The sequence below is a fragment of the Diceros bicornis genome, chromosome 14, assembly GCF_020826845.1.
Source record: "Diceros bicornis minor isolate mBicDic1 chromosome 14, mDicBic1.mat.cur, whole genome shotgun sequence".
Taxonomy (NCBI): domain Eukaryota; kingdom Metazoa; phylum Chordata; class Mammalia; order Perissodactyla; family Rhinocerotidae; genus Diceros; species Diceros bicornis.
In genome coordinates, this window is record NC_080753.1 from 39,609,232 (window position 1) to 39,618,325 (window position 9,094).

Consider the following 9,094-nt stretch of genomic DNA (forward strand, 5'->3'; position numbering starts at 1 on the left):
CTGCACCTCCTGTGAGTCGGTATGTAGTTTCCACGTCTCCCTCAACTCTGGGAGTTAGATTCTCAGATGTTTTCTTTTTCTTCTTCTCTTCCTCCACATCTTCAGTTTCTCCTTGGTCGCTCCAGCCTGGCGGGGGACAGAGCCACACGACCACACAGTGCCCCTGCCCTGTCCTCGGCCTTGCCAAGGACGCCGAGGAGCCAAGGCATTCCAACTCCAGGGTCAGTACGTGCGCTGTGGGAGATGCCGGGAAAAAAATCAATTCTAAATCCATCCCTACAAATTAGTGTATGAGAACGGGTTGAATACCAACTTCCTGAGAAAGGGTTTCAGAGCTTCGGTTTTCTTGAGTAAGTTGCAAAGGCGCAGACGTCGTAAGAGATTTTCTTGCCGGCAGCAATTTTGAGAAGGAAATGTGCGGCAGACCCAGGATAAAAGACGGAGGTTAGAGACGGGTGGAAGAGAGGGGAAAAATATTAACAGACCTGGACGTTTGTGTTAAGACAAGTACAAATTAATGAAAAATACGAAAGCACGAGCAAGTGGGGAGCAGAGTGGCGCAGCGGAAGCGTGCTGGGCCCATAACCCAGAGGTCGATGGATCGAAACCATCCTCTGCTAGCAGCTCTATTTTTCACACGACGCCGGATCAGCACAGGTTATTATCTGTTTTGTCAAATTCCAAGATTCCCACAAGAACACCAGGCAGAGGAAATGAAGTCCCAACACTCTTAACAGTGACACTATTGACTTACGCTCCTTGTTCTCTTTTGAATCTTGATGAAAATTGGCCATTATCAAGATTGTATTTATGAACATTTTTAAAGATCACAACGTATTGGGAAACAATGCAGCATCTGTTTTATTGTCTATATGCAATGATATTCCTTCTCCTTCCAGTCTTTTGCCACATCTTCAGACTCTCCAGGTCACTCTAACACTGCTTCTGCCGAGGTGGTAACACGTTTCATGAACGAATGAAGACCTTCCATGACAGAGGCGGTGAACACTATTTCACCTGCCTGGTCCTTCCTGTCTTTAAATAGGATGGAGTTCAAGATAAAATATGGAGTTAAAAAACAGAATAGGACAAGGATAAATGTGGACTCTCGGCGTGCTTGTGGGGAGGCGGGCAGGGCGCTACCTAATAGTTTCACTTTCACTGAAGGACGTAATAGACGAAGAAACGGCTAAATTGGTAAATGAGAGGTTGGAGAGACGAGGAGGCGAGGACAAGAGCCGAGCTGGGAGAAGAGGGGAGAGGAGATTGGGGAGAGAATGAAGAAAAGGAGCGAGAAGACAAGGTGAAGAAAGGTGGGCATGCTAAAAAATGAGATGCACGAAAATTTTGGAGAAGAGGGTTTTCAGTGAGTTAGTTTCCCGGACAGAAGCAGCTCTTGGAAGTGGGCGTCACGTTTGTGTGTTTATTTGTTGCTCTGGCATTAAGATTCCAGGAAACTTCAAATTCTGAAAAAAAAAAAAAAAAAAAAAAACACCGGGGGAAACAACGGGAATTGAAATACTTGCCTTGGGCCATACCCTTCATTCTTCTTTACCCACTTTTTGATTCTCCTAAAGTTTTTTCCCACCTACTGAAGTCATTGGTGGAACGGGTACTCGGTAAACTGGTGAAGGAGCCTGCGCGTCCGCTCTAAAGCCGCCTCTAACTAGTAGGTGCGGCCCCTAAGGGCTCCGTCTGCAATCATGAACTGCAGGAATATTCGCTCCCGGACAGATCACACCCTATTCTGAGCCAGACTTTCCTCGTCATTCCCCCTGCAATAAAAACCACCCAATAATTGTCTGCATAATGAAAACACAGTTTGGGGGGTTAAATGGAATGATGGATACAATAAAGCTCGGTTCCAGTGCTGAGTCCTTGGGCATGTAACCAGTACCCTTAGAAGACCCTAGTACTTTCATCATAAAATCATAAACATGACTAGCACGTCTTAGTGCTCGTAGTCATTTTATTTAGTGAGTTAAGAACACAGTCAGGAAGCCTGGATAGCTCAGTCGGTAGAGCATCAGACTTTTAATCTGAGGGTCCAGGGTTCAAGTCCCTGTTCAGGCGATACCTACGACGTTTATTTTGGTTAGGTAACAGAGCCCATTTAGGAACATCTCTGGAAGTGAGGAAACCTAACAGCCAAAGCTGACAAAACCATTGCACAAAAACAGTTTATGACTAGTCCTTAATTATCCTTTCCCAATATTAACTGGAATACTTCCCCAAGTTTCCAAGAGAAATTGAAAATGGGCAACATATAAAAATAATACACTAGCAATAGAATTGCTGAGAAGTAAGCCATTTTAAAATTCTCTTGAAATGATTCATTAATCTGCAAGTGTGGGGGAGCAATTTAGGTGGAACTGACTAGAATGTAAGAGAGCAGTGACTTTGCATGGTCTATCTCTGAGGCTCCCCGTGGTTTACAACAGCTCTTCCCACACAGAAAATTTGCGCCACCTTGCAAAAGTTACGAGTTGAAAAACCCATATCCAAACACATTTTGAAATTGTATTAGCTGTCTTTTTTGTGTTTACATTAAAAAGTTTCTGTCATTACTCCAGGATTTGCCTTCTGGTTCAAAACCCTAATCACGGGCTTCTTGTACATGACTTCTGTGGGCAGTATGAAACAAAGGCACTGAGAGTTCAATGTTGTTTATAGATTTTTGGTCTTTAGCTTGACGATATGGTCAAAACAATGCACTTAAAAGTTCATTGTGTCAGTGTTCACTCTTTCTTTTTGCTTATATTATTAATTTAAAATAATTAGGTCCATACCATTTTGAATCTCTGCTGCATCCTTGTTTATTTTATTTATTTTTGTACATGCATGAAACATAACATCATTCTGACAGCCAAAACTACGCAAAGAGATATACTCAGAGAAATGTCACTCTGCCTCATTGGTTCTTTCCCCTTTCTTCCCTCCATCCTTTTCAAACCATTCCCACCTATCCTCCATAATCTTACCAGTTTCTGGCCTATTTTTCCTGTATCTCCTTTTGAATAAACAATCAGATACATAATTTTCTTATTTCCTCTTTTTTCTTAAACTAAAGATAGTATACTATAGATATTAATTTGCACTTAATCATAATCCTAGAAATCTTTCCATATCAGTTCATAGAGATCTTCCCTGTTCTTTTTTACAGCTGCGTAATTACTCCACTGTGGGGAAGTAACCATCTATTTAACTATTCTCTCATGTATGAGTATTTAGGTTTTTTCCAATATTTTGCAATTGCAAACAATGCTGCAATATATGTTCATGTGTATTTTCATTTTGTTGGAGATAGATTTTCAGAGTAAATCATTAGAATTGAGATTGTTGGGTGAAACAACTAACGTATATGTAATTTTATTAGATACAGCCAAATTCCCCTCCATAAAGTTCTTATCAATTTGCATACCCACCAGCAATAAATGAGTGCCTGTTCTCCACAACCTTGACATACTTTTTAATTTTTGTAAATCTGATAGCAGAAAAATGGTATCTAGATTGATTTCAATTTGCATTTCTTTATCTATTAGATAGTTTGGACATATTTTCATATGTATAAGGGCCTTTCCTTTAGGGAAAGCGGAATACCCAGAAATTTCAAGGAATTGCTAGTCAAATATCCCACTTGGCATTGATATCTAAGAATCCAATGCATTATCAGGGCCTCCCTGCTAGAATGGGGACACATGAAAGCCATGTAATAAATGGAGTCTGGGCCCAGGTCCAGTGGGTCACTGATATATCTGATGTTGTTGTATGTGTACTCTCCAATACATTTTGTGCAAACAATCTCTGTCTCAGAGTCTGCTTCCTGGGAACCCAAATTAAGTCTCTCTCAGAGACAGAGTCTTGAGTTTAATATTATTTCTTTTTTTATTGATAGAAATATTTAAGCATGTAAGTTTTCCTCTGATTACTGCTTTAGCTGTATCCTATCAGATTATCCTATCAAGTATTTTAGTTTTCTAGAAATTGTACACTTTTTGTTTATTTTTTCCTTTGGCTCTAGATGTTAAAAGAAAATTTTATAATTTTCAGGTGGTCAGAAAATGTTGTTTCTGTTATTACTATATTTTAGGCTACATAAAGTTTTTTTTAGGGAGGGAGGGCTAATATATGAGCAATTTTCATGAATATACCGTGGGCAATTTTCTCATTTCAAGACGCAGACTTCAGAATCTATACAACAGAACTTTCACACATCAAACAATGAGCATTTGAGTTGTTTCCAGATGTTTAATGTTGTACACAATTCTACTATAGACACTTATGCACACACTGTACAATATAGTGTACTGCACACACTGTACAAGCATTTCTTATGTGTATGTTCTTAGAAGACAAAATGTTGATTTGTTAAGTTATGTAAATGTTTAACTTTTTGAGGTAATGACAAACTCTTTTCCAAAGTTGTAAAAATGTATGCGTCTTTCTTAGTCCACAGGGGCTACTATAACAATTTACCACAGACTGGGTGGCTTATAAACAATAGAAATTTATTTCTTACAGTTCTGGAGGCTGAGAAGTCCAAGATCAAGGTGCTGGCAGATTCAATTGTCTGGTGAGAGCTTCCTAGTTCATAGACTGCTGTCTTCTTGCTGTGTCCTCAAGTGGCAGAAGGGACAAGAGAGCTCTCTGGGGTCTCCTTTAAAAGGGCATTAATCCCATTCATGAGGGAGAAACTCATGACCTAATCACCTGGCAAAGGTCCCACCTCCTAATCATCGCAGGGAGGATCAGGATTTCAACATATGAATTTTGAGGGGACACAAACCTTCAGTCCATAACGTTCTGCCCCATGTAGTTCAGTCCGAGTCTAAGGGCCTGGGAACCAGGAATGGCAAGGGCAGAAGATCAATGTTCCAACTCAAGCAATCAGACAGGAGGGATGAATTCTTTCTTTTTTTGCCTTTTTGTTCTATTCAGGCCCTCAAAGGCTTGGATGATGCCCACCCACATTGGGGAGGGCAAAAGGCTTTCCTGAATCCACTGATTCAAGTGCTAATTTCATCCAAAACACCCTCACAGACACACCTAGAAATAACAATTAGCAAAATGCGAAATATCTGGACACCCTGTGATCAAGTCAAGTTAACACATAAAATTAGCCATCACAATCTCTTTCGGCAATGTATAAAGAATATTGTATATTCAAAGCCTCTCCAACCATTGTTATTTTTGTATTAATTTTTATTCCATCAAGTGGAGGTAAATGCCATCTTATTGTGGTCATGGTTGCATGCCTTTATCACAATGAGGTTGAATATCTCTACGTAGGTTTGAATTTATATGTTTGAATTTTTTTCTAAATGCTAGTTTATTTATCTATTGGACTGCCCATATTTCTATTGGGTTGATATGCTTGACTTATTAATACATGGAAATTCTTGATATATTTTTTGTTTTTCTTTAATCCCTTGCAATTCAACTATTTGAACTGCAGTTAATCTTTCTCAGTGTAACTTGTGTTTTCATTTTAAGCTATAATTTGGCTAAGAAAAACTATTAATTTCATATGCACAAAAACATCAAGATTTTCTTGAACCTGTAGCATTTCTGTGTCATTTTTAACTAGTCTTTCCAGAGTTTACTACTCCAATATACATTCTCATGATGTGATAGTCACTAGCCTATTAATTCTCACATTCTTCTTCACCCTTCTCCTGCGCTAATCTATATGAAAGAGGGCTGAACTCCTCAGGCTGCATTTCCCAGGCTAACTTCCCGCCTGTTGGCAGCTTAGTTTCGTAAACAAAATATATTGTGGAAGATTAGAGCATAAATGGGATAAACTAGCCAGATAATTTCTACTCTCTCTCTCTACTTTGGGCACCATCTATGAGAATAGCTGCACATTCTCCTCGGCTTCAGTTCTCACTGAACAGGGCTAGTATCACTAGACCTTGGGTCTGGATGGTTTCAATTCCTGTCTCTTCCTGAAGGTATGATGGTACTTTGCTTTTCTTTTTTGGGAGACTTTGAGGACATCTTCATGTGTACAGAGCATTAACTTTTTGAATGTGAGTTAAATTTTGGTAAAATGCTGATATTGGATGATGAGTAGCAAAAGGGATGGGCCTCACATGTCTGTTTGTGCTCAGATTTATTCATCACCTTTTTTGTGCTCTATACCACAAAGATGCTGGACTGTATAAACTGCATTTCCCAAACTCCTTCTCAGATGGCTTCTGGTTGAGCTTAACCAATGTTAGGCACTGGATGGAGATTAGGGGCAAGAAGGAAGAGTGAGAGCTAGATGTTACCTACTACTGCTTGGCCTTGGTTGTATCTCTTCAATGCTTCAAATGCTTAAAAGGCGAATCTGCTATGGTTTCAGGTTCTTCCAAGTCGCCCTGGCTTTTAGCCTTTAGTGGCTTCCTGCTGTTGCTAATCTCTTTCCCATTTGCCATATCAGCTCTTCTATCACTGCTGTAGCCAATTTACTATATTAAATTTCTCCATAGTATTACCTAGAATAGTATATACAGGTTCCTGATGGATTCATATATATGCTACTGAGAGTTTTAAATTGAGTTTTTGCCATTTACATTCTTGATCTTTCTGGTATTAATCTTTATCCAATTTCATATTTTCCCCCCATGGGAATAGTATATTTTTCCTAGTCTCATTTATTAAATAGCTTCAACTCTCCTCTGACTTGACTTGACACCTCTGTCAATATACCAAATTGTATATAAGCATAGATCTCTTTCTGATCTCTCTATCCTATTTTGTCAATTTGAGGTTCTATACGGTACCCGTATTGTAATATAATAATTACTGGAGTGTCTATTAAGTCCTGCAAGCTTGTTGGCAATTCTCTCCTTATTTTTAGTAAAAGTGTCCTTGCTATTATAGGCTTACATACACTTACATACACTTACACTCACATATACACTTATACACATGTACACTTATATGTACGTATACACTTACATACAATTTTACAGCAGTTTATTAGTTCTTAGAAAACACTGTTGGAATGTATATTGGAACTACATTGAATTGATAGGTCAATTTAGGAAGAAATGATGTCTTTGAAATATTAAGTCTTTCTATCCATAAATGTGATCTATTTCTCCATTTATTTAGGTCTTTCATGTCTATTTTGAAAATAGGCTATTTTGTGATTCTACCTCTTCTAATATTTTTAGAAACCTTGTATTTTTTATCTATCAGTTATCATTACACCATTACTTAAGAGCTTTGTTCTCCTCTTTCTTTAGACAATATCTTTTGTTTCTTTAGCCTGAGCAATGATAACATAAGACTGTATAGTCTTCCTCCCCACCTCCCTTCCCTGTCACCCACCACAACCAATTTTAATCAGTACTTTTACAACTCTTAATGTATACTGTGGTGCGGTTAACTAAGTTTATGAATATAACACTTTATCCTTCATTCTTAATTGTAGTGGGTTAAACAGTGTCCCTGGAAAATTTGTGTTTATCCAGAACCTCAGAATGTGAACTTGCTTGGAAATAGGTTTTTGTAGATGTAATTAGTTAAGTTAAGATGAAGTCATACTGGGTTAGGGTGGGCTCTAAATCCAATGACTGGTGTCCTTATAAGAGAGGGCACACAGAGATGCAGAGGGAAGAATGTCATGTGATGAGAGAGGCAGGAATTGTAATCACGCAGCTACAAGCCAAGGAACACTAAGGATTGCCAGGAACTACCAGAAGCTAGGAACAGTCAAGGAAGGATTCTTCTCCAGAGTATGGCCCTGCTGACATCTTGATTTCAGACTCCTAGTCTCCAGAACTGAGAGATAATAAATTTCTGTTTTTTTAAGCCAACTCAGTTTGTAGTAATTTATTCTGGCAGCCCTAGGAAACTTACCAATTTTCTCTCAGTGCGTACATTCATTTCAGTAATAGATGTTCAGGTTGTCTCCAATTCTCTGCTTCCTTGAATTACTACAATGACTATCCTCTGTGAAGCCGCCTATGCAACTGAGCTGGAATTTCACTGAGGAATATTCGTAATAGTGAATTAAAGGCCATACAGAAACAAACACTTATTTAATGCAAATGCTGCAAAATCTAAGACCTAGACTTTAAGACTAAGTTCTTACCTTTATTCCATGTAGAAATTCATACATACATGTACGCTTCTTATCATGACAAACTGAAACAGAGGAAGTACATCTAACTCACGTTGGTCTGAGAAAATGTCCCAGGGGAAGCTGACCCTTGAGGTAAATCTAAGATAAGAAATAAACTTGAAGTGAAGAAGAAGAGAAGTTATTCTGAGCGGAGGGAGCTTTTTTTTTTTTTTTTAAGTTTAATGCATTCCTTGCTGTTAATGAACATTTCTTTGTTATTAGTGATATAATCATTTACAGCAATGTCATAATCTGTTGTGGGGCTGTCGTTTTCAGACTTTTGAAGTAACACGGAGACATCCGTTTTATAGAATCTTGTAACATATTCTTATTGTGAAGATCCGCGAATTTCCCAGCAATTCCCTGCCCAGAAAAAAAGTTCAGGACCCAACGTGTGGGAGCCTCTTCAATAGAGAGTCTTTTCCCACGTCACACCGTCCTCCTCGTTAGTATAGTGGTGAGTATCCCCGCCTGTCACGCGGGAGACCGGGGTTCGATTCCCCGACGGGGAGACTGCAGATATTACTTTTCTGCCTGGGGTATTAACAGTAGCAATCTTTCTCTAGGTTGCACCCCAGGAAAGAGATCCTTCTGCTTTGTTTCTATCTCTTTTTGCTGTAGTTGTTTTAAGTCTAATTCCCGCGTGTTGGCTTAGCAATGCGTTCACTGAGCAAGTGACGACCTTTGATGGAAATCCACTGCCGCCTTCCCTCTGGGAGAAGTCACCGACGGCGCGGGGATTCAAAATGTGCCCGTTTGGCTCTGGGAATATTCCAGGACTTTTAACTAGGAATTTTCATTTGTCGACTGTTTGAGGTGCGAGAGATGCGTCTATCTTTGCTGGAGCGTGTTCAGGCACGCTAGGTGAGGGTGAGAGTCGGTAGGGGCCGGGTTGGGGGAATAGGTGTCTTTGGGGAAGAAAGGAACGAACTACTGGCGGGGAAGGAAGGTAAACTAATGGAAGTGATGCTCTGC

The 9,094-nt window shown here is 39.4% G+C and overlaps 3 non-coding genes across 3 annotated transcripts; all 3 read left to right on the forward strand.

Moving 5' to 3' along the window:
* Nucleotides 1-548: 548 nt before the first annotated feature.
* On the forward strand, nt 549-620 carry TRNAM-CAU (transfer RNA methionine (anticodon CAU)). Its single transcript has one exon. It is a non-coding gene; the product is annotated as a tRNA-Met (tRNA).
* A 1,380-nt stretch (nt 621-2,000) lies between these two features.
* Nucleotides 2,001-2,073, forward strand: TRNAK-UUU (transfer RNA lysine (anticodon UUU)). Its single transcript has one exon. It is a non-coding gene; the product is annotated as a tRNA-Lys (tRNA).
* Nucleotides 2,074-8,559: 6,486 nt separating this feature from the next.
* TRNAD-GUC (transfer RNA aspartic acid (anticodon GUC)) lies at nt 8,560-8,631 on the forward strand. The gene has a single exon. It is a non-coding gene; the product is annotated as a tRNA-Asp (tRNA).
* Nucleotides 8,632-9,094: the final 463 nt, after the last annotated feature.